The sequence below is a fragment of the Lolium perenne genome, chromosome 7, assembly GCF_019359855.2.
Source record: "Lolium perenne isolate Kyuss_39 chromosome 7, Kyuss_2.0, whole genome shotgun sequence".
NCBI lineage: Eukaryota > Viridiplantae > Streptophyta > Magnoliopsida > Poales > Poaceae > Lolium > Lolium perenne.
In genome coordinates, this window is record NC_067250.2 from 87,179,298 (window position 1) to 87,204,661 (window position 25,364).

The 25,364-nt window shown below is 45.9% G+C and overlaps 2 long non-coding RNA genes across 2 annotated transcripts; both read right to left on the reverse strand.

Annotated features, from left to right (window-relative positions):
• Positions 1 to 2,188: 2,188 nt before the first annotated feature.
• LOC139833261 (uncharacterized) lies at positions 2,189 to 3,724 on the reverse strand. Its single transcript, XR_011748677.1, has 2 exons — positions 3,680 to 3,724; positions 2,189 to 2,402 (listed from the first exon to the last, which is right to left on the reverse strand). It is a non-coding gene; the product is annotated as an uncharacterized lncRNA (long non-coding RNA).
• An 18,823-nt stretch (positions 3,725 to 22,547) lies between these two features.
• Positions 22,548 to 24,689, reverse strand: LOC139833226 (uncharacterized). The gene is made up of 3 exons (XR_011748592.1): positions 24,605 to 24,689; positions 24,038 to 24,111; positions 22,548 to 22,761 (listed from the first exon to the last, which is right to left on the reverse strand). It is a non-coding gene; the product is annotated as an uncharacterized lncRNA (long non-coding RNA).
• Positions 24,690 to 25,364: the final 675 nt, after the last annotated feature.

Genomic DNA, 25,364 nt, shown 5'->3' on the forward strand with positions numbered 1-25,364 from the left:
AAGTATCATCTCTAAATATGAAATATATCAATGAATAACAGCAAATTATGATATAAAATAGTGATGCAAAATGGACGTATCAACTCCCCCCAAGCTTAGACTTCGCTTGTCCCCAAGCGAAACTGAACTCAGTAAACAAGACCACATGTTTATGGAGTGAAGAGTCGATAAATAAAAAACGGACAAGAAGCATCATATTAATTCACACAAGGCATTCTAGTGAACAACTTCCCAATATGATTCAACTTGAAACAAGTAAAAGGAGATCACAAATAAAGGTGCATAGGAAATCATAATTGGTGATGGCAAACTTCGTTCTTGGTCAGAGAACATTTAACAGATTGTACTTATTTATCGAGCAACGCTCTTATATTAAAGCTTATAGCAAAATTTGCATACTCAATCATAATAATCTCCTCGTAATCATTGATGATCTTCAAAGCTATATTCAATCAGATAAAACTTGCACTAAACAAGGAAGAATAAAAGGCATGATCAAATATATCACAATATAGATGGTCGGATCACAACAACTCAAATGCTTGCTTAAGATGGAGGGAAATAGGTTTACTGACTCAACATAAAGTAAAAGACAGGCCCTTCGCAGAGGGAAGCAGGGATTAAATCATGTGCTAGAGCTTTTCAAGTTTTGAAATCATATAGAGAGCATAAAAGTAAAGTTTTGAGAGGTGTTTGTTGTTGTCAACGACTGGTAGCGGGTACTCTAACCCCCTTGCCAGACAAACTCTCAAAGAGCGGCTCCCATAAAGTTTTATTTTTGGTTGACACTCCTTCCAACCTCTGCTTTCACAAACCATGGCTAACCGAATCCTCGGGTGCCTGCCAGCAATCTCATACCATGAAGGAGTGTCTTTTTATTTTAGTTTTATTTACATGACACTCCTCCCCACCTTTGCTTTCTCAAGCCATGGCTAACCGAATCCTCGGGTGCCTGCCAGCAATCACATACCATGGAGGAGTGTCTATTTGTAAAATTACGAAAGTTAATTAATTTGGGACTGGGAACCCCATTGCCAGCTCTTTTTGCAAAGTTATTGGATAAGTGGATGAAGCCACTAGTCCATTGGTGAAAGTTGCCCAACAAGATTGAAAGATAAAACACCACATACTTCCTCATGAGCTATAAAACATTGACACAAATAAGGGGTGATAAATTTTGAATTGTTTAAAGGTAGCACATGAAGTATTTACTTGGAGTGGCAGGAAATACCACATAATAGGTAGTTATAGTGGACACACATGGCATGGGTTTTGGTTTAAAGGTTTGGATGCACGAGAAGCGTTCCCTCTCAGTACAGGTCTTTGGCTAGCAAGGTTGATTAGAAAGCATAAGAGTTGAGGTAAACAAACAAATATACATGTGATAGAAACAATCATGCATCTTACTTGTAAGCACAAACAATTTTAACTTCAGAATACCAAGCTCATAGTTAATCAAGAAAGTAGTATAATGAACTAACATATCTACATGTATTTCCTCTATTCTTCTTAAACTCAAAGTGTTGTTGCTATTGACCAATGCTAAGTTTGCCAAAACCAAATAGATTTACTCAATGCTCCCAAAGTGATACCAATACTAACAACAAGATCAACCACATAATAGAGATTGCAAACTAAAATAAGATGTGCAATATGTAAATGATAAAACTTCTCATTAATATTCCATAACGCTAACTCACACCAAGGGATACATAGATAACCAACTAAAGAGAGATACTTCCATACCGCAACACATCTTATATGATAACTTCCCTACTCATGATATGACACTACTTGATAATAAAAAAGGTAAAAGATAGTGATGATGTGATACCGCGGCACTCCCCCAAGCTTGGAACAAACCAAGGGGATGCCAATACCGATGATGAATTACTCCTTCGGTGATGATGGTGATGGTCCGTTCCTGCGATCCTTAAGGATCTCCTTCAGCTTCAGCTTCTCAGTTTGGCAATTCTGCACTAAGACTCAAAGAGATTCATTGTTATCTAAAAGTGGCGGTGGCGGCCTTTGTGACGCCCCGGAACCGGTACCATGAGGATTCCAGCGAACCCGCCGAAATCCGCATGATATCGATTCAGAGACGCCCTCCGACACGACGTGCGCGACGAATCACACACGTGATGCCAGAGGAATTAACACGAGCGGTATCATTACAACAGGATTACAATAGATCCCACAAGAAACATATATTACAACAACAACTCCGACGAGTCAAGATACAAATATACAATACAAAGATCCAGTTCATACAGAAGATCGAATACGTCCGAGTACGGACAAGATACAAATTGGACTAAGAGTCCTGAAGATAACCAGCGGCGTCCATAACCCTGCCCAGGCCAAGCCGGAAGGGTAACCTTGCTAACGTCGTCATCTCGTACCTGTCAAAGTCGGGCCATCGGTTGCCGACAAAAGGGAGGAAGCAAAAGAGAAAGGGAAAAAGGCGAGAGTAAGTACCAAGGAACGAACTCCGGCACGTACTTAGCGAGACTAGAAATGGCTATGCTCACCGGGCGAATATATATATCGCCTGGGGCTATATGGTAGGTTTAGCGGCAGCAAAACTATAACCAATAGAGACACGCTACAACATCCGTCTACTCAGAGAAGATAAGAGAGCGCATAAGGTAACAGATAAAATACTACACAAACATAACCCAGCCGATTACACATAACCCCTTCAACAAAGCGAAGAGGCAATGTAAAAGGCACTCAACGGTGGACAAGTTTTATTAGGTATCGGTGTGGTAATGCTATATTACTACACAAGTTATTATCAGATTATTAACAACAAGTATAAGGTGTAAGTTGTTCTATGATCAAGCCATACAATTCCAAGTCGTCCATAACCGCGGACACGGCTTATCGATAAGATGTACACCCTGCAGGGGTTGCCCAAATGTAACCATACGCATGCTCGAACCCACTTACTACAGGTGGAGTCTCACATCAAGACCATTCCCAATGCGAGAGAAAGTTTAATAGGAGCCACCCAACTAAGCTACCCGTGACGAAGTCCGGCCGTACTCCGAAGCGGACTCAGAGGTTTGCGAGGAGGGCTATGCTGGCATGAACAACCTGCTTTCGCTAAACCTGCCGCGATATGAGTACAGTACAGAATATAAACACCCGAAGGCAACAGGAAGTAAATCGTGCATCGTGCATATGGGCAAATAAAACCAAGGTTGTGGCTCCCAATAAACAGACTCGAGGAAAGGTAGTGGGTGATGGGGGTCCCACTCCCCCACGTACGGGTAGAGCGCTCAATCTCGGAACAGATAACAAGAACTCGGGTCCTAGGGGACATTAGCAAGTCAAAGTTCCGATGCTTTCGCAAAGGGGCTCACAGATGCCTCTGCTTACAATTTTAGTTGTTAACAGTTAAATAAAGCAAGTGTATCTCCAACAATGGATATAGCATGTGATACCCTCCCAACAACCCAGCATATCCCGATAACAGATCGAGATAAACAACATAGCCTAAACACGCCTACGACTCGCAAGGCTCAAACATCAAGCAACGGCTATGGGTAAGGAATGATACATATAGGATTATTATGGTAACCAGTGGAATAGGACACGTGACTCGATAAAGAAGCGCAACATAAGGATAGCAATGCGAGGGAGAGTATATAATAGGTGAAGAGAGAGGGCTCGCCTGTGAAAAGCTGCAGAAGAACTTGTCGTATCTCACAACACCACTGATACGTCTCCGACGTATCGATAATTTCTTATGTTCCATGCCACATTATTGATGATATCTACATGTTTTATGCATACTTTATGTCATTATTATGCGTTTTCTGGAACTAACCTATTGACGAGATGCCGAAGGGCCAGTTGCTGTTTTCTGCTGTTTTTGGTTTCAGAAATCCTAGTAAGGAAATATTCTCGGAATTGGACGAAATCAACGCCCAGGGTCCTATTTTTCCACGAAGCTTCCAGAAGTCCGAAGGGGAAACGAAGTGGGGCCACGAGGTGGGGACACAGTAGGGCGGCGCGGCCCAAGCCCTGGTCGCACCGGCCTAGTGTGTGGCCCCACCAGGACTCCACCGACCTTGCCCTTCCGCCTACTTAAAGTCTCCGTAGCGAAAACCCTATCACGTTCGACAAAACCAGAGAAAACCTTCCAGAGCCGCCGCCATCGCGAAGCCAAGATCTGGGGGACAGGAGTCTCTGTTCCGGCATGCCGCCGGGACGGGGAAGTGCCCCCGGAAGGCTTCTCCATCAACACCACCGCCATCTTCATCAACGCTGCTGTCTCCCATGAGGAGGGAGTAGTTCTCCATCGAGGCTCGGGGCTGTACCGGTAGCTATGTGGTTAATCTCTCTCCTATGTGCTTCAATACAATAATCTCATGAGCTGCCTTACATGATCGAGATTCATATGATGATGCTTGTAATCTAGATGTCACTATGCTAGTCAAGTGGGTTTTACTTATGTGATCTCCGGAGACTCCTTGTCCCACGTGTGTAAAGGTGACAGTGTGTGCACCGTGTGGGTCTCTTAGGCTATATTTCACAGAATACTTATTCACTGTTATGAATGGCATAGTGAAGTGCTTATTTATATCTCTTTATGATTGCAATGTGTTTTGTATCAAAATTTATCTGTGTGCTACTCTAGTGATGTTATTAAAGTAGTTTATTCCTCCTGCACGGTGTAATGGTGACAGTGTGTGCATCGTGTAGTACTTGGCGTAGGCTATGATTGTGATCTCTTGTAGATTATGAAGTTAACTATTGCTATGATGGTATTGATGTGATCTATGCCTCCTTTCGTAGTGTGAAGGTGACAGTGTGCATGCTATGTTAGTACTTGGTTTGGTTATGTTGATCTGTCATGCACTCTAAGGCTATTTAAATATCAACATCGAATATTGTGGAGCTTGTTAACTCTGGCATTGAGGGTTCGTGTAATCCTACACAGTTAGTGGTGTTCATCATCCAACAAGAGGGTGTAGAGTCTAGCATCTATCTATTTATTCTGTTATGTGATCAATGTTGAGAGTGTCCACTAGTGAAAGTATGATCCCTAGGCCTTGTTCCTAAATACTGCTATCGCTGCTTGTTTACTGTTCTACTGCATGTTTACTTCCTACAATATTACTACCATCAACTGCACGCCAGCAAGCACTTTTCTGGCGCCGTACTACTGCTCATATTCATTCATACCACTTGTATTTCACTATCTCTTCGCCGAACTAGTGCACCTATTAGGTGTGTTGGGGACACAAGAGACTTCTTGCTTTGTGGTTGCAGGGTTGCATGAGAGGGATATCTTTGACCTCTTCCTCCCTGAGTTCGATAAACCTTGGGTGATCCACTTAAGGGAAACTTGATGTTGTTCTACAAACCTCTGCTCTTGGAGGCCCAACACTGTCTACAAGAATAGAAGCACCCGTAGACATCAAGCTATTTTCTGGCGCCGTTGCCGGGGAGGTAAGGTAAAAGGTATTCACATCCTCCGACTACTAAGCTATTTCCTAGCACTGTTGCCGGTGTGTGAGTGCTCGAAGCTATCTCCTTTAGATTCTGCAATTGCATCTTTTTGTTTCTTGTTTTTATTTTCACTAGTTAGGCATAATGGAAAACAACAAAAAATTTGGTGAGCTTTTTAATCTTTTTCCTGATTTAGAATTGTTTGATGCGAAAATTAAAAAACCTATGGAACCTTATTTGCATGCTAGTAGCGATGTTATTAGTATGAATGCAATTACTGCTAATGTTATGGACAAGTCTAAGCTTGGGGAAGCTAGTTTTTGTGATCTTTTTAGCTTCCCATCTTTAGGGGAGAAAATTTGCTCTGATAATACTTTATCTCCCATATGCGATAACTCTAATGATGCTTGTGATATTTTAAATGTACATACTGAAAGTATTCCATATAAAATACCTATGAAAATTATTGAACGTGTTATGGATAACCGCTATGAAGGGGATGGAACTGTCCATCCTGGAGATCATTTACTGTTTTTGCATGAATTATGCGGGTTATTCAAGTGTGCAGGTATCTCTATGGATGAAGTGAAGAAGAAATTATTCTCTATGTCGTTGTCTGGTGAAGCGGCGCATTGGTATAAACTGCTGAAGGATGAGCATCCTCTTGATTGGAAGGATATTGTGCCTCTATTTTATTCTAAATTCTATCCTCCAAGTGAAATTCACAAAGACCGAAACCGAATATATAATTTCTGGCCTCATGATGGAGAAAGTATTGCCCAAGCATGGGAGAGATTGAAGTCTTTAATGCTCAAATGCCCCAATCATGAGCTTCCTGGTAATGTTATTATTGATAATTTCTATGCAAGACTTTCTTTTCAAGACAAGACCTTGCTGGATACTTCTTGTTCTGGATCATTCACGCGCAATAAAGAAGAGTTTAAGTGGGACCTTCTTAATCGGATTCAGGAGAACGCTGAAGATTGGGAGAACGACAAAGGTAAAGAATCAGGTATAAACTATGATTATGAATGCATTGAAACTTTTATGGATACTGGTAAATTTCGAAATATGAGTGCTACCTATGGTCTTGACTCTCAAGTTGCTGCAAATCTTTATAAAGCTTTTGCCTCTCATTTTGAATTGCTTAGGAAGAATTTTGATAAGTATCATGAACCTTTTAAAGAGGCTTGTATGAAGGATGAAATTGTTGTTAATGATTGCAATAAACATGCTCAAACTCCTAAGAATGCTATTTCCTATAAGCATGTTAATTTTTGTGGAATGCATAGACCTTGTGGAATTAATCAAATCGAAGATGAATATTGTATCCATCATACTAATGAAAAAACTAGAAAGTGGTCTAGGGCGCTAGATGATCTTGGTAAAAAAGTTTGTGTCCTCTATCCTTTTATTTGTGAACTTTGCCATAGAGTGGGTCATTTTAATTTTCAATGCTCCTCCAATGATGATTTGAACCCCATGAGCGCTGCAAATTTGTATTGTGATGATGAAATTACTCCTAATCAGCATGATGAACTTACTTTATTTTTGTGGTGTGAAGAGTTATCAAGAAAAATTTCTTTGTTAGATATTAATGATCTTGATGTTGATGATGTCCTGCATGGGTGTTTTTCTTATTGCATTGATAATTGCCATACAAATACTTACATACAAAATATTTTAGAAGATGACACCTTGCCAAAATATGATAGGACCGCTGTGTGTTTTGAACTTATTAATGAAAAGGAGGAATCCTCCCAAGTTTCTTCTATTGTTTCTGGAAATAAAGCAGGTTATGTGGAGAAGCCTCTCATCAATCCTCTCCCTCCTAAAGAAGGGAACGAGGAAAAGGAGAAGAAGAAGAAGGGAACGAAGAAGAAGAAGAAGAAGAAGGGGAATAAAAAGAAAGAGGTAACAGCATATCCCCGCGTGTATGAGATAACGATAGGTAACCGTAAGTATGTTGCTCCTGATGATTATTATGATAATGAATCTGAATACAATGATCTTCCTATGCCCTTTACATATATTAGTGATCATGATTTGAAAGAGCACACTACTTTTGATATTGCAAATCTCTGGGAAACTAATTCTGAAAATGATGATGTTAATAATTACCATAGTATCAGTACTATCCATGCTTCCTCCCATAATGATATAGAAAGCTCTAAGCTTGGGGAAGAGGTGTTTGAAAATCCTTTTGCTACTGATCATTATGTGTTTGATACATCTCCTTCTAATAACAATGATGGTATGGTCACAGATAAACCGACTGTGAAAGATAACTATTCTATTTCTTATGATGACACTGTGCCTTCGACCTTTAATGATTATTATAAAGAATGCTATGATATAGGTTATAACTATCCTTATGAAACTTGTCATAGTTATGATTGGATTGCCAAAAACAATTCCCTTAATATGCAACTTGTTTACCATGTTCAAATTCTTGATAATAATCCTGCTCCAATTACTATTAATGAGAAGAATTCTTCTTATGCCAAAATTAATGATACTTCTATGCATATGAACCATGATAAGAATGTTTTAAGTGATGGGTATATTGTGGATTTCATCAATGATGTTACTGAAAGTTATTATGAGAGAGGGAAACATGGTTATAGGCACCTTAATAATATTAAGTTTCCTCTCTTTATGTTGAGAATCTTGAAGCTACTCGTGTTTTATCCTCTTATGCTTGTCACTTTGTTCTTCATGAATTCATTTGTGTACAAGATTCCTTTGCATAGGAAGTGGTTTAGACTTAAATGTGTTTTGAATTTGCTTCTTGATGCTCTCTTTTGCCTCAACTCTCATTTCTTGGGAGTGCACCATTGAAATTATTGAGCCCATCTTAATGGCTATAAAGAAAGAACTTCTTGGGAGATAACCCATGTGTTTATTTTGCTACAGTAACTTTGTTTTATATTTGAGTCTTGGAAGTTGTTACTACTGTAGCAACCTCTCCTTATCTTAGTTTTGTTGCATTGTTGTGCCAAGTAAAGTCTTTGATAGTAAGGTTCATACTAGATTTGGATTACTGCGCAGAAACAGATTTCTTGCTGTCACGAATATGGGCCTAATTCTCTGTAGGTAACTCAGAAAATTATGCCAATTTACGTGAGTGATCCTCAGATATGTACGCAACTTTCATTCAATTTGGGCATTTTCATCTGAGCAAGTCTGGTGCCACTTTAAAATTCGTCTTTACGAACTGTTCTGTTTTGACAGATTCTGCCTTTTATTTCGCATTGCCTCTTTTGCTATGTTGGATGAATTTCTTTGATCCATTAATGTCCAGTAGCTTTGTGCAATGTCCAGAAGTGTTAAGAATGATTATTTCACCTCTGAACATGTAAATTTTTATTGTGCACTAACCCTCTAATGAGTTGTTTTGAGTTTGGTGTGGAGGAAGTTTTCAAGGATCAAGAGAGGGAAATGATGCAATATGATCAAGAAGAGTGAAAGCTCTAAGCTTGGGGATGCCCCGGTGGTTCACCCCTGCATATTTTAAGAAGACTCAAGCGTCTAAGCTTGGGGATGCCCAAGGCATCCCCTTCTTCATCGACAACATTATCAGGTTCCTCCCCTGAAACTATATTTTTATTCCATCACATCTTATGTGCTTTGCTTGGAGCGTTTGTTTGTTTTTGTTTTTGTTTTGTTTGAATAAAATGGATCCTAGCATTCACCTTGTGGGAGAGAGACACGCTCCGCTGTAGCATATGGACAAGTATGTCCTTAGGCTCTACTCATAATATTCATGGCGAAGTTTCTTCTTCGTTAAATTGTTATATGGTTGGAATTGGAAAATGATACATGTAGTAAATTACTAAAATGTCTTGGATAATGTGATACTTGGCAATTGTTGTGCTCATGTTTAAGCTCTTGCATCATATACTTTGCGCCCATTAATGAAGAAATACATAGAGCATGCTAAAATTTGGTTTGCATATTTGGTCTCTCTAAAGTCTAGATAATTTCTAGTAAAGAGTTTGAACAACAAGGAAGACGGTGTAGAGTCTTATAATGTTTACAATATGTCTTTTATGTGAGTTTTGCTGCACCGGTTCATCCTTGTGTTTGTTTCAAATAACCTTGCTAGCCTAAGCCTTGTATCGAGAGGGAATACTTCTCATGCATCCAAAATCCTTGAGCCAACCACTATGCCATTTGTGTCCACCATACCTACCTACTACATGGTATTTCTCCGCCATTCCAAAGTAAATTGCTTGAGTGCTACCTTTAAACAATTCAAAATTTATCACCTCTGATTTGTGTCAATGTTTAATAGCTCATGAGGAAGTATGTGGTGTTTATCTTTCAATCTTGTTTGGCAACTTTCACCAATGGACTAGTGGCTTCATCCGCTTATCCTATAACTTTGCAAAAAGAGCTGGCAATGGGATTCCCAGTCCCAAATTAATTAACAAAAATAGACACTCCTCCATGGTATGTGATTGTTGGACGGCACCCGAAGGATTCGGTTAGCCATGGCTTGAGAAAGCAAAGGTGGGGAGGAGTGTCATCATAATAAAACTAAAATAAAAAGGCACTCCTTCATGGTATGAGATTGTTGGCAGGCACCCGAGGATTCGGTTAGCCATGGTTTGTGAAAGAAAGGTTGGAAGGAGTGCCACACAAAAATAAAAATAAAATGGGAGCCGCTCATTGAAGGTTTGTCTGGCAAGGGGGTTAGAGTGCCCACTACCATTCGTTGACAACAACAAACACCTCTCAAAATTTTTACTTGTATGCTCTCTTTATGTTTTCAAAACCAAAGCTCTAGCACAAATATAGCAATCAATGCTTCCCTCTGCGAAGGGCCTTTCTTTTACTTTTATGTTGAGTCAGTTCACCTATTTCTCTCCATCTCAAGAAGCAAACACTTGTGTGAACTGTGCATTGATTCTTACATACTTGCATATTGCATTTGTTATATTACTCTATGTTGACAATATCCATGAGATATACATGTTATAAGTTGAAAGCAACCGCTGAAACTTAATCTTCCTTTGTGTTGCTTCAATACCTCTACTTTGATTTATTGCTTTATGAGTTAACTCTTATGCAAGACTTATTGATGCTTGTCTTGAAAGTACTATTCATGAAAAGTCTTTGCTTTATGATTCATTTGTTTACTCATGTCATTACCATTGTTTTGATCGCTGCATTCATTACATATGCTTACAATAGTATGATCAAGGTTATGATGGCATGTCACTCCAGAAATTATCTTTGTTATCGTTTACCTGCTCGGGACGAGCAGGAACTAAGCTTGGGGATGCTGATACGTCTCCGACGTATCGATAATTTCTTATGTTCCATGCCACATTATTGATGATATCTACATGTTTTATGCATACTTTATGTCATTATTATGCGTTTTCCGGAACTAACCTATTGACGAGATGCCGAAGGGCCAGTTGCTGTTTTCTGCTGTTTTTGGTTTCAGAAATCCTAGTAAGGAAATATTCTCGAAATTGGACGAAATCAACGCCCAGGGTCCTATTTTTCCACGAAGCTTCCAGAAGTCTGAAGGGGAAACGAAGTGGGGCCACGAGGTGGGGACACAGTAGGGCGGCGCGGCCCAAGCCCTGGCCGCGCCGGCCTAGTGTGTGGCCCCACCAGGACTCCACCGACCTTGCCCTTCCGCCTACTTAAAGTCTCCGTCGCGAAAACCCTATCACGTTCGACGAAACCAGAGAAAACCTTCCAGAGACGCCGCCATCGCGAAGCCAAGATCTGGGGGACAGGAGTCTCTGTTCCGGCACGCCGCCGGGACGGGGAAGTGCCCCCGGAAGGCTTCTCCATCAACACCACCGCCATCTTCATCAACGCTGCTGTCTCCCATGAGGAGGGAGTAGTTCTCCATCGAGGCTCGAGGCTGTACCGGTAGCTATGTGGTTAATCTCTCTCCTATGTGCTTCAATACAATAATCTCATGAGCTGCCTTACATGATCGAGATTCATATGATGATGCTTGTAATCTAGATGTCATTATGCTAGTCAAGTGGGTTTTACTTATGTGATCTCCGAAGACTCCTTGTCCCACGTGTGTAAAGGTGACAGTGTGTGCACTGTGTGGGTCTCTTAGGCTATATTTCACAGAATACTTATTCACTGTTATGAATGGCATAGTGAAGTGCTTATTTATATCTCTTTATGATTGCAATGTGTTTTGTATCACAATTTATCTGTGTGCTACTCTAGTGATGTTATTAAAGTAGTTTATTCCTCCTGCACGGTGTAATGGTGACAGTGTGTGCATCGTGTAGTACTTGGCGTAGGCTATGATTGTGATCTCTTGTAGATTATGAAGTTAACTATTGCTATGATGGTATTGATGTGATCTATGCCTCCTTTCGTAGTGTGAAGGTGACAGTGTGCATGCTATGTTAGTACTTGGTTTGGTTATGTTGATCTGTCATGCACTCTAAGGCTATTTAAATATGAACATCGAATATTGTGGAGCTTGTTAACTCCGGCATTGAGGGTCCGTGTAATCCTACACAGTTAGTGGTGTTCATCATCCAACAAGAGGGTGTAGAGTCTAGCATCTATCTATTTATTCTGTTATGTGATCAATGTTGAGAGTGTCCACTAGTGAAAGTATGATCCCTAGGCCTTGTTCCTAAATATTTTTGCTATACATTTGCTTGTTTACTGTTCTACTGCATGTTTACTTCCTACAATATTACTACCATCAACTGCACGCCAGCAAGCACTTTTCTGGCGCCGTACTACTGCTCATATTCATTCATACCACTTGTATTTCTCTTATCACCAGATTTTGGACAAATCCAGAGGTGGGCCGTAAGAGAGATGGGCTTGGAAGACTACACGTGGAAGATCTCTGAAGCGGCCTTGCACGGAGAATTTGGGCTAGTTTGCCCGTGTATCTTTAATTATAGTAGATTATGTTCTAGATCAAGATTAGAGTTTGTATCGTGCACGGTGGGATATTCCCACGTTAGAAAGTCCCCTGGACTATAAATATGTATCTAGGGTTTATGGAATAAACAACAACTCACGTTCAACCCAAAACAAACCAATCTCGGCGCATCGCCAACTCCTTCATCTCGAGGGTTTCAATCAGGTAAGCGACATGCTGCCTAGATCGCATCTTGCGATCTAGGCAGCACAAGCTCCACGTTGTTCATGCGTTGCTCGTACTGAAGCGTCTTTGATGGCGAGCAACGTAGTTATCATAGATGTGTTAGGGTTAGCATAGCTCTTCGTATAACATGCTTACGTAGTGCAGCCCTTGCATGTCTAGCCGCCCTCACGCCTATCTCAGGCGTGGGGGCGGCACCCTGCTTGTTCATCATCTAGTAGATCTGATCCGTTACAATTGCTCCTTGTTCTGCAAGGATTAGTTTAATATCTGCAATAGTTAGGCCTTACAAAGGGGGGGAGGATCCAGCGGCACGTAGGGTGGCGTTCGCAAGTCCTAAACAGGATGTTCCGAGGATCAACGCCATGTTGGTTTTTAGGCCTTGTTTAGGATCGGCTTATGAGCACCGTGCGTGGCCGCGAGGCCCAACCTGGAGTAGGATGATCCGATTATGCGGTGAAAACCCTAAATCGTCGTAGATCTCATTAGCTATATCTTGATCAAGCAGGATCACCAAGTATTCGTGCACCCCGTACGAATCATGGGTGGATCGGCTCTTTGAGCCGATTCACAGGATAACCTGAGAGCCGATCGAGGCTCGTATTTAATGTTTACGTGTATGCCATGCGGGAACTAAGCGAGGCATCCCCATCACCTTCCCCGACCAGGTATAGGTCAGGTGGCACGCCTGCACTTCGCATCGCCGCGTGTGACCGAAGAGCATTGCGGGCCGTCGCTCGGAGGGGTCTCAGCCAGCCGCAGCTCTAGGCTCTTCCCGGCTCTACACTGTGTTGACAGGCCGCTGCCCGCCGGTGGGTTTTGGCAGTCAACACATTCTGGCACGCCCGGTGGGACACTCGTCTACATCAACCACATCGCCATCTACATCTGAGATGGCGGCGGACGGCACGCCAGTCACCTACGAGGAGCTGCTGACGAGCTCAAGAAGAGATACGACGAGATCAAGGTCACCCTCGAAGCCGACCTCATCGGCTCTTTTCGCAGAACCCGTTCCCATGGCATCAGATGGAAGGGATTCTCACCGCAAGGTGCACTCGATGGGATAGATCTCTACGCCCGTCGGAGGAACGCACCAGGGCCTACGGCAGGAGTTCAACTACTTGGTGGCTCACTCACTACACCGCCACTCGAAAACTTGGTCAACGTGTTGGAGCGTCTCGCTCTGCGCGTGATCCAGGAGATCATGAGCCACCAGTACTCGCCGTCAGGACCAGCTCTCGGGACGCATCAAGGAGAGTTGCCGCTCCAGTCCCGTCCACCGCTGCCATATGCGTTGGCAGCACCAGCGGAAGTGCCGGCTACACCGGCATTCGTCGTCTACAAGATTGGTGGTGACCCTAGTGACTCCCAGGTCTTGGCGGAGGCGCCCAAGGAGATCCCTCAAGGATACGCGTGCACGTATGTGCCGATTGTGGCAACCGGGCACTCTCAAACCAGGCCACAACATCGGGGACTCCGGCGAAGACAGGAGGAACGTCGGCGACGTAGCTTGAAAACCAGACATGGCTAACTAAGTACGCCACCCCGACGAAACTCCGAGCCCGGCTCCTGCGGTTGGCTCGTAGCTGGAAAAGCAGACATGGCTGGCTAAGTACGCCACCCCGGCGAATCTTCGAGTGCAACTCCTGCAGCCCGACACGACGGATCAGATCGTACCATACGAGAGACCAGTTCGGCATGGTGCCGAAAAGAAGGGCAATCGGCTATTCCAAGCCGTACCCGACGAGTACGAAATGATCCCGCTGCCACCTAAATATCGGCTCCCCGACTTCTCCAAATTCCGTGGATCCGATGGCTCCAGCGCCATCGACCACGTCGGCCGATATTTGGCGCAACGAGGACCGGCTTCAGTGTCGGATCAGCTACGCGTGAGGCTCTTTTCACAGTCCCTCACGGGATCGGCTTTTGGATGGTATACCTCTTTGCCGAAACTCCATCCGATCTTGGAAGCAATTGGAAGAACAATTCCATACGCAATACCATTCAGAAGCTTCCGAGTCTAGCATTGCCGATCTAGCACAACTACGTCAGAAGCGCGGAGAAACGGTGACAGAGTACACCCAGCGCTTCAGGAATCTTAGGAACCGATGTTATTCGGTTCGTATAACTGAGAAGGAAGCGATCGAGTTGGCGTAGCTGGCCTTGCAACACAGCTCAAGGACATGGCCTCCCAAGCAGATTATCCCTCGCCGGCGCATATGGTTCAGAAACTATCGGCATATGAACAGGCGCCACCCGGACCTGTACCAAGACAAGTTCAAGCGTGCGGTAGTCCTGGTCGATGCGAGAGGAAGACGAAGTTCCTGCGGGAGACCAAGAAGTAGCGATGGCTGAGTGGACTCGGGGAGGAACCCCGTGTCCCGCAAATGGGTAAAGCCACCGGGGCCGCCCGGGGATTTGATTTTGACGTGACCAAGACTGAACAAATCTTCGACCTCCTGCTCAAGGAGAAACAGTTGACGATTCTGAAGGTCTCAAGTTCCCCACGGCGCAAGAGCTAAACGGAAAGCCGTGCGCAAATTCCACAACTCGCTCTCCCATGCCACCAACGACCGCAGGGTGTGGCGTCGGCACATCCAAGCGGCGATAGAGAAGGGGCGTTTAATTTTCAACCAGTACGCCATGAAGGTCGACACCCAACCCTTCCCCGCCGTTAACATGGTGGAAGTCACCTACCACGAGGGCTGCCAGCCAGGTCCCACGTTCGGTATCAACATGGTAGGACCTGGGAACCACTACGGCAAAGATGGAGATGAGGGCAGCTGCTCTCATAGCAAGGATACGAGGAGGCCGCTCCACGCGATCGGCTCCATCATGATGGCAAGCGCTACGTCACGAGGGAGAAGTGAAGAATATAAGATATCAACGACCTCTCTCTCGATCACCTCCTCAACAAATATGTGAGTCGGTATGACCAACGCCGACGGTCCAACTATGATGATGAAGGAGATCGTCGGCTAGAGAAGCCGAGAAGACATCGTCGGCGGGATCGCGATGAGGAGGAGCACGAGCGCCGTGCCACGGACACATCAAGGGAGCAAGATGACAACGCCGGACACGGGACTGCCCTTTCTTCGGACATCGCTGGGATTCGGGAATGAGCCGATTGCCCACAATCGGCAATTGCCCAGAATGCAACCAGAAGAAGAAGGAGGCAGCCAACGTGTCCGTGTTCAAGCGCTTAGGGCCTCTCCCGCCACGAGCAAACGTGCTAAGTCACCTCGTTGGGCAGATCTTGAGGATTCCGAAGACGAGGGACTAGAAGAAGAAGAAGACAGTACCACCGTCCAAGGTGGTGCCACTGACGGACTCAGCCGTTCACAAAAACGCAGGGTTCAGCGGTTGCGCGGCACGGAGGAAGCCGAAAGGTTATACCTGCATACGATAAGGAAGGCACGGCCCGATCGGCTGCAAAGGTTCAGCGAGCCCTGGATGAAGAGGGTCGTCCACGGAAAATGGAGTGGCGCCCCAGACAAAGGAGAGCCGATGGTGAAACATCGGCTGGCACGAACATGGTGTTCATCCTCCCTTCAGAGTTCAGTGCTCCAGGGTTAGATGAGACATCCGTGGCACAACTTGACTGCGGCCCACGGCCGGTTATCTTTGAGAAGCCACGAGATAGGAGCTACAGGCATCTGAAGGCCCTGTACTTGCGAGGATATATCGATGGGAGGCCTGTAAATAAGATGTTGGTGGACACCGGAGCGGCAGTTAACATCATGCCGTACTCTATGCTACGTCGGCTGGGACGCTCTAGCTCGGATTTAATCAAGACCAACGTGACATTGAGCGATTTCAACGGCCAAGCGTCCGAGGCACAAGGAGTTCTGAACGTGGATCCGACCGTAGGAAGGAAAACTATCCCTACAACGTTCTTCATCGTTGATAGCACGGCCGATTATCTTTGTCTTGCTGGGAAGAGATTGGATCCACGCCAACTGCTGTATTCCCTCCACGATGCACCAATGCATAATACAGTGGGATGGAGATGAGGTAGAGGTCGTCCAGGCCGATGACTCAGCCGAAATTTCAACGGCTGGCATGAACGCATGGGAAGCAGCAGGCCAAGAACCCCTCTCAGGCATCAACTTGGATGACTGCGAGCGCATCGATGTGACAAAGGGAAGGGTTAAGCTGGTTTTATCCACTGGCCTGACCATGTAGTTGAAGCGAAGCGATGTGCAACTTGGGGAGGCTGATCTTTGTGATCGGCCCCAAAAAATTTATGGAGGGACATTACAAAACCTTCATCGAACAAGCAATGTGGAGGCCGATTCCAGCAATCGGCCAAAGTTATCTTCTGCACATATTCTGTTTATGGTCAGCAACGATCTACTGGGCAGCGGCCACGTCGGCAGATGAAAGTCGGCATGAATCTTTGCGAAGCCGATGTGCAAGTGCAGTGCCCTGACTAACCATGAAAGCCGATATCTGCAGTCATTTAGCAGATTCGGCTCGGGGGGCATATAGTCAGATGGACATATGCAGATAAACATGTGCAGACATGCGTGCAGTGGAATATTGGGGGCCGATTCATTCTAAAAATCGGCCAAATAAAAAAAAAACAAAAGGTTTAGCCGATGCAGATACGTGGCCATCGACTCAAGAGGAACAGCTGTTATGAGCAGAAAGGGTCAATGGAGCAGGAAGTGAGTCACGAAGAGAGATTCTAATGGAAGAGCTCCTCAGTTGAGTGGCTTGATGACTTCGGTTTTCTCTTCAAGAACCTCTGGTTTCCTTTTGCGAGTAATGTACAGATCAGGTTAAGGATGGGTTGCATCAGATCCACCACAGGGAAGGAGCCGATCTGACCTACAAGGCGCGAAGTAGACTGAAGAAGCCCGGGGGGCAGCTCACCCTGAAGGTTCTCTGCTTTGGGGAGCCGATTTTGTTGAAATCGGCTAACTCTGCGTAGGCGGCACATTCGGCTGATCCATTACCGTTCTCGCCTCGACTGAGACTCGGGGGGCAGCTGGCTGGTGACTGCTCTGTTTTGGAAAGCCGATTGGAGTCGCATCGACTGGCCCCGCATTGTGATCTCCTACGAATCGGGGTAGGAGGCCGTCGGTTTTACAAGTTTGGACCGTCTGGTCGCTGCAAGAGGAAGAAAGGGACTAGATTCTCAAAATAGCCGATGAATAGTCATCGGCTAAGGGATTGCGAAAAATTGTGGTCAGATACCAAATCGCAGCCTGAAATTGAGAAGTTCTTGGCCTACGAGCTTATCGACATGAGGGTCCGGCTTCATGGGCGTCCAAAAGAAAAATCCGATACATTGCTATCGGTCTTGACAAGACAGGCGGAAGGAATGAAATTGGGGCAATTGAAGGATGAATCAAAAGAACAATTTCATTAATTCAGAGGAGCGGCTTTACAAGAAAGAGCCGATTAGCTCTCAAAAGAGGGATCTAGTACCTAGCGCACTACTACTACTAGCCCTATTCTACTAGTCGTCGCTGTCCTCGTCGTCACCGCCGTCGTTGTCGTCGGCGCTGCTCCCAGGGAGCTCCTCGTCGCTGCTACCCCAGCCCGTGGCCGGAGCTTCTTCCTCCTCGTCATCATCATCGTCCTCGCTGTCCGCCCAGGAGCGGAAGCGCTTGGTTGGCGGGTACCCGGCGGAAGAGGAAGATTCATCTTCCTCCTCCTCTTCTTCTTCTTCGTCGTCATCTTCATCCTCGCTGTCCGCCCACATACGGGAGCGCTTCTTCAGCGGGAGCTTGGCGGAGGGGAAGGTCTTGGCCTTTGCTACTTCTCCTTCTTTCTTCTCATTATCGGAGGGGAGGGGGTTCACCTCGGAATGAGGCTTGTCCTCGTTCTTCTTCGGCGAGAATGGGGGGAAAAGGTTTGAGAAGGAGTAGGAAGAGGAAGACATGGCTGGGGGAGAAGAGGGTTTTTTTTTTTGGGTGCCGATGGCTGGAACAGAGGAAGGGGATGAAGAAAGCTAGTTGATCGGCACAGTTAAATAATGAGAAGCCTGGTGGAAATTTAATGTCATTACAGTTTCCGAGGAGATGACGCCGGAGCTATCGAATTTTGCAGAGAAGCTGGGAAGACAGGGCATAATGATAACGGATACTGCAACAACTCTGCTCTGCCACGACATGACCCGACGAAGGAAAGCATAATGATTTTGGAAAAATTATTTCCAAAACCAGGGGGGCATGTGTTATCACCAGATTTTGGACAAATCCAGAGGTGGGCCGTAAGAGAGATGGGCTTGGAAGACTACACGTGGAAGATCTCTGAAGCGGCCTTGCACGGAGAATTTGGGCTAGTTTGCCCGTGTATCTTTAATTATAGTAGATTATGTTCTAGATCAAGATTAGAGTTTGTATCGTGCACGGTGGGATATTCCCACGTTAGAAAGTCCCCTGGACTATAAATATGTATCTAGGGTTTATGGAATAAACAACAACTCACGTTCAACCCAAAACAAACCAATCTCGGCGCATCGCCAACTCCTTCATCTCGAGGGTTTCAATCAGGTAAGCGACATGCTGCCTAGATCGCATCTTGCGATCTAGGCAGCACAAGCTCCACGTTGTTCATGCGTTGCTCGTACTGAAGCGTCTTTGATGGCGAGCAACGTAGTTATCATAGATGTGTTAGGGTTAGCATAGCTCTTCGTATAACATGCTTACGTAGTGCAGCCCTTGCATGTCTAGCCGCCCTCACACCTATCTCAGGCGTGGGGGCGGCACCCTGCTTGTTCATCATCTAGTAGATCTGATCCGTTACGATTGCTCCTTGTTCTGCAAGGATTAGTTTAATATCTGCAATAGTTAGGCCTTACAAAGGGGGGGGGAGGATCCAGCGGCACGTAGGGTGGCGTTCGCAAGTCCTAAACAGGATGTTCCGAGGATCAACGCCATGTTGGTTTTTAGGCCTTGTTTAGGATCGGCTTATGAGCACCGTGCGTGGCCGCGAGGCCCAACCTGGAGTAGGATGATCCGATTATGCGGTGAAAACCCTAAATCGTCGTAGATCTCATTAGCTATATCTTGATCAAGCAGGATCACCAAGTATTCGTGCACCCCGTACGAATCATGGGTGGATCGGCTCTTTGAGCCGATTCACAGGATAACCTGAGAGCCGATCGAGGCTCGTATTTAATGTTTACGTGTATGCCATGCAGGAACTAAGCGAGGCATCCCCATCACCTTCCTGACCAGGTATAGGTCAGGTGGCACGCCCTTGCACTTCGCATCGCCGCGTGTGACCAGAAGAGCATTGCGGGCCGTCGCTCGGAGGGGTCTCAGCCAGCCGCAGCTCTAGGCTCTTCCCGGCTCTACACTGTGTTGACAGGCCGCTGCCCGCCGGTGGGTTTTGGCAGTCAACAATTTCACTATCTCTTCGCCGAACTAGTGCACCTATTAGGTGTGTTGGGGACACAAGAGACTTCTTGCTTTGTGGTTGCAGGGTTGCATGAGAGGGATATCTTTGACCTCTTCCTCCCTGAGTTCGATAAACCTTGGGTGATCCACTTAAGGGAAACTTGCTGCTGTTCTACAAGAATAGAAGCACCCGTAGACATCAACCACTTCGTGATCCTATCCGGGAAGAAGCAAATGCTGGACAAACAACATGTGCAGGTCTTACTACTACGGAAGAAGAACCAGCATGATCAAGATGGTATGCATGACATGGCAAAGATGATGCGGCGCAACTTATCCATATTAATCGGAGTCGGAACCCTGGACAAACAAATTAGGTTGGAGTTGCATTTTCTACCGACAAATTTAAGGGTGAATTAGCATAGCAAACATGGCAGGCGTGAGCTACATCAAAGTTAAATGGAACCGGGACAACATTTATATAATATCCCACATATTCCATATGTTACATATTAGGTGGTAATGCAAACTAGCACGAAATTATATGATTCATGATGCAACAGAAAGCATGGATGGAATATTCATGTTCCTCATGTTTTTCTGATCAAAATTCATATATAAAACATTTTATTTTGAGTTACAGATTTAGAGATATGATTTAAACCATTTTGCAAAAGAATGGAACTAAAATAAAAGGGAGAGGATTCTAGGAGTATTGGGCTGCTACCTGCCGCGCCGTGGGCTGGATCTGATCCGCCACGGTGGCCTGGCACGCTGGGCTGCATCGAGAGGAAACAGGGCGAGGCCCATCTGCGGATCTGGACCAGAAAAAGGATTGGAGAGATTAAATCGCCTCCCACAGGAATTGAACACGGGATCTCATGGTCGTGGTCAAGGAACCAACCACTGGGCTAGATGCTGATCGTTGAACAGTAGCGGTCGCAGTACGACTTGATGTACCACATGCCGGACTTGAAGCTGCGACCATGGAGGCCGGAAACAACGCAGTCGAGCTCCGATCTGTCAAGGAAGGGGAGAACCGGGACGAGGAGGATGTCGCGTTCGGTGCGGAAGAACATGGGGAGTCCAGAAGTGGCAGCCTTGGTGTCGGGGAACCACCATAGCTCGCCGGAGATGGATCCCTGCAGAGAAAAAACGGAGGTCACCGTCGGGGTGAACAAACCAGAGAGGGAGGAGGAGCGGGAAGGGGTCAGGGAGATGTGCCTGCTCACCCTGATGCTCATGGCGCGGACGAGGAGGCCGGGGACGCTTCACGACCGCCGGAATCAACGATGAACTCACCGGAGTTGGAGACGGTAACGGCGAATTTGCCAGCGATTGGAGCTCTCCCGGCTTGATTCCTTTGGGGAGGATGGAGAGGACGACGAGGCGCATCCGCCGGTGCCCTCGGAACGGCGGGGGATGGTCTGCAGAGGCGGCGCCATGGCGATGTGTTGGGGTGCTGTTTCTTCGTGAGCTCACAGAGAAGAGAAAAGGAAAATAGGGAGAAGGGGAAGTTGATGGCGGCGGGCTAGAGGGAGAGAAAGGAGGGCGCTAGGGCTTGGCCTGGCGCTGGGGAAGGCTTAAAAGGGAGAGGGGACAGTGTGGTGTGGTGGTTGAGGGGAGGACCACGGCCATGGGAAAAGGTGTTCACGCCTTCCTCGTGTTCCGTCGCTGTCCAGGAAGAAAAGGAGAAAAGAGAAGAGGCCAAAACTGAAGGGGTACGGGCTGGAGGTGGAGAGAAGGAAGTGGGCCGGGAAGAGAGAGGCCTGGTTAGATGGGTTTGGGTTTGTTGAATGAAAAAGACAAGGGGAGGTTTATTAAATAAACCATACAAGAGCGAAACAAAATATGTTAGGGTTTATAAAATAGTTTTTATTTTATTTTGTGAAACCATGGATGGTATGATGCATGATGCATGATGATGCACAAAATAAAAACAACAAACAATTCTAATTAGGGGTGCTATCCTGGGCCGTTACAATCGACACCACTAACAAGGGATCGCGCCCCGAGATCCCACGCCAAGGTACGGGGAGAGAGGTGAACTATCGGATCTTCTGGCGGCGTGTCGATCTCCTCGACACCATTAACAAGAGTTCTTGCTCCATGTAGATCGGGCGACACCACTAACAAGAAGTCGTTCTTCCGCTGTTGATGATGCGCTTCTGTCGGATCCTCCGAAGATCGAACCTATTAGGATGGGGCAAAGATCGTCCAACCCGCGTCAAAACCTAAGACTCGGAAAACATAGATAAGAGAGAAGACTCAAAACTCGCAAAGATAAGATGAGAAAGAATAGAGGTAAGGAGAAAATCAGAGCTAATCAGAACTATCCAACGAATTTTAGAAAATAGGTTTTGACACTAGACACAACAACGTCCGTTGGCAAGGTTATCCTACAGGCTGGACTAATGGGGTACCGTCAACCTGAGGCTCTGATACCAACTTGTGACGCCCCGGAACCGGTACCATGAGGATTCCAGCGAACCCGCCGAAATCCGCATGATATCGATTCAGAGAAGCCCTCCGACACGACGTGCGCGACGAATCACACACGTGATGCCAGAGGAATTAACACGAGCGGTATCATTACAACAGGATTACAATAGATCCCACAAGAAACATATATTACAACAACAACTCCGACGAGTCAAGATACAAATATACAATACAAAGATCCAGTTCATACAGAAGATCGAATACGTCCGAGTACGGACAAGATACAAATTGGACTAAGAGTCCTGAAGATAACCAGCAGCGTCCATAACCCTGCCTAGGCCAAGCCGAAAGGGTAACCTTGCTAACGTCGTCATCTCGTACCTGTCAAAGTCGGGCCATCAGTTGCCGACAAAAGGGAGGAAGCAAAAGAGAAAGGGAAAAGGCGAGAGTAAGTACCAAGGAACGAACTCCGGCACGTACTTAGCGAGACTAGAAATGGCTATGCTCGCCGGGCGAATATATATATCGCATGGGGCTATATGGTAGGTTTAGCGGCAGCAAAACTATAACCAATAGAGACACGCTACAACATCCGTCTACTCAGAGAAGATAAGAGAGCGCATAAGGTAACAGATAAAATACTACACAAACATAACCCAGCCGATTACACATATCCCTTTCAACAAAGCGAAGAGGCAATGTAAAAGGCACTCAACGGTGGACAAGTTTTATTATGTATCGGTGTGGTAATGCTATATTACTACACAAGTTATTATCAGATTATTAACAACAAGTATAAGGTGTAAGTTGTTCTATGATCAAGCCATACTATTCCAAGTCGTCCATAACCGCGGACACGGCTTATCGATAAGATGTACACCCTGCAGGGGTTGCCCAAATGTAACCATACGCATGCTCGAACCCACTTACTACAGGTGGAGTCTCACATCAAGACCGTTCCCAATGCAAGAGAAAGTTTAATGGGAGCCACCCAACTAAGCTACCCGTGACGAAGTCCGGCCGTACTCCGAAGCGGACTCAGAGGTTTGCGAGGAGGGCTATGCTGGCATGAACAACCTGCTTTCGCTAAACCTGCCACGATATGAGTACAGTACATAATATAAACACCCGAAGGCAACAGGAAGTAAATCGTGCATCGTGCATATGGGCAAATAAAACCAAGGTTGTGGCTCCCAATAAACAGACTCGAGGAAAGGTAGTGGGTGATGGGGGTCCCACTCCCCCACGTACGGGTAGAGCGCTCAATCTCGGAACAGATAACAAGAACTCGGGTCCTAGGGGACATTAGCAAGTCAAAGTTCCGATGCTTTCGCAAAGGGGCTCGCAGATGCCTCTGCTTACAATTTTAGTTGTTAACAGTTAAATAAAGCAAGTGTATCTCCAACAATGGATATAGCATGTGATACCCTCCCAACAACCCAGCATATCCCGATAACAGATCGAGATAAACAACAGAGCCTAAACACGCCTACGACTCACAAGGCTCAAACATCAAGCAACGGCTATGGGTAAGGAATGATACATATAGGATTATTATGGTAACCAGTGGAATAGGACACGTGAATCGATAAAGAAGCGCAACATAAGGATAGCAATGCGAGGGAGAGTATATAATAGGTGAAGAGAGAGGGCTCGCCTGTGAAAAGCTGCAGAAGAACTTGTCGTATCTCACAACACCACTTCGTGATCCTATCCGGGAAGAAGCAAATGCTGGACAAACAACATGTGCAGGTCTTACTACTACGGAAGAAGAACCAGCATGATCAAGATGGTATGCATGACATGGCAAAGATGATGCGGCGCAACTTATCCATATTAATCGGAGTCGGAACCCCGGACAAACAAATTAGGTTGGAGTTGCATTTTCTACCGACAAATTTAAGGGTGAATTAGCATAGCAAACATGGCAGGCGTGAGCTACATCAAAGTTAAATGGAACCGGGACAACATTTATATAATATCCCACATATTCCATATGTTACATATTAGGTGGTAATGCAAACTAGCACGAAATTATATGATTCATGATGCAACAGAAAGCATGGATGGAATATTCATGTTCCTCATGTTTTTCTGATCAAAATTCATATATAAAACATTTTATTTCGAGTTACAGATTTAGAGATATGATTTAAACCATTTTGCAAAAGAATGGAACTAAAATAAAAGGGAGGAGAGGATTCTAGGAGTATTGGGCTGCTACCTGCCGCGCCGTGGGCTGGATCTGATCCGCCACGGTGGCCTGGCACGCTGGGCTGCATCGAGAGGAAACAGGGCGAGGCCCATCTGCGGATCTGGACCAGAAAAAGGATTGGAGAGATTAAATCGCCTCCCACAGGAATTGAACACGGGATCTCATGGTCGTGGTCAAGGAACCAACCACTGGGCTAGATGCTGATCGTTGAACAGTAGCGGTCGCAGTACGACTTGATGTACCACATGCCGGACTTGAAGCTGCGACCATGGAGGCCGGAAACAACGCAGTCGAGCTCCGATCTGTCAAGGAAGGGGAGAACCGGGACGAGTAGGATGTCGCGTTCGGTGCGGAAGAACATGGGGAGTCCAGAAGTGGCAGCCTTGGTGTCGGGGAACCACCATAGCTCGCCGGAGATGGATCCCTGCAGAGAAAAAACGGAGATCACCGTCGGGGTGAACAAACCAGAGAGGGAGGAGGAGCGGGAAGGGGTCAGGGAGATGTGCCTGCTCACCCTGATGCTCATGGCGCGGACGAGGAGGCCGGGGACGCTTCACGGCCGCCGGAATCAACGATGAACTCGCCGGAGTTGGAGACGGTAACGGCGAATTTGCCAGCGATTGGAGCTCTCCCGGCTTGATTCCTTTGGGGAGGATGGAGAGGACGACGAGGCGCATCCGCCGGTGCCCTCGGAACGGCGGGGGATGGTCTGCAGAGGCGGCGCCATGGCGATGTGTTGGGGTGCTGTTTCTTCGTGAGCTCACAGAGA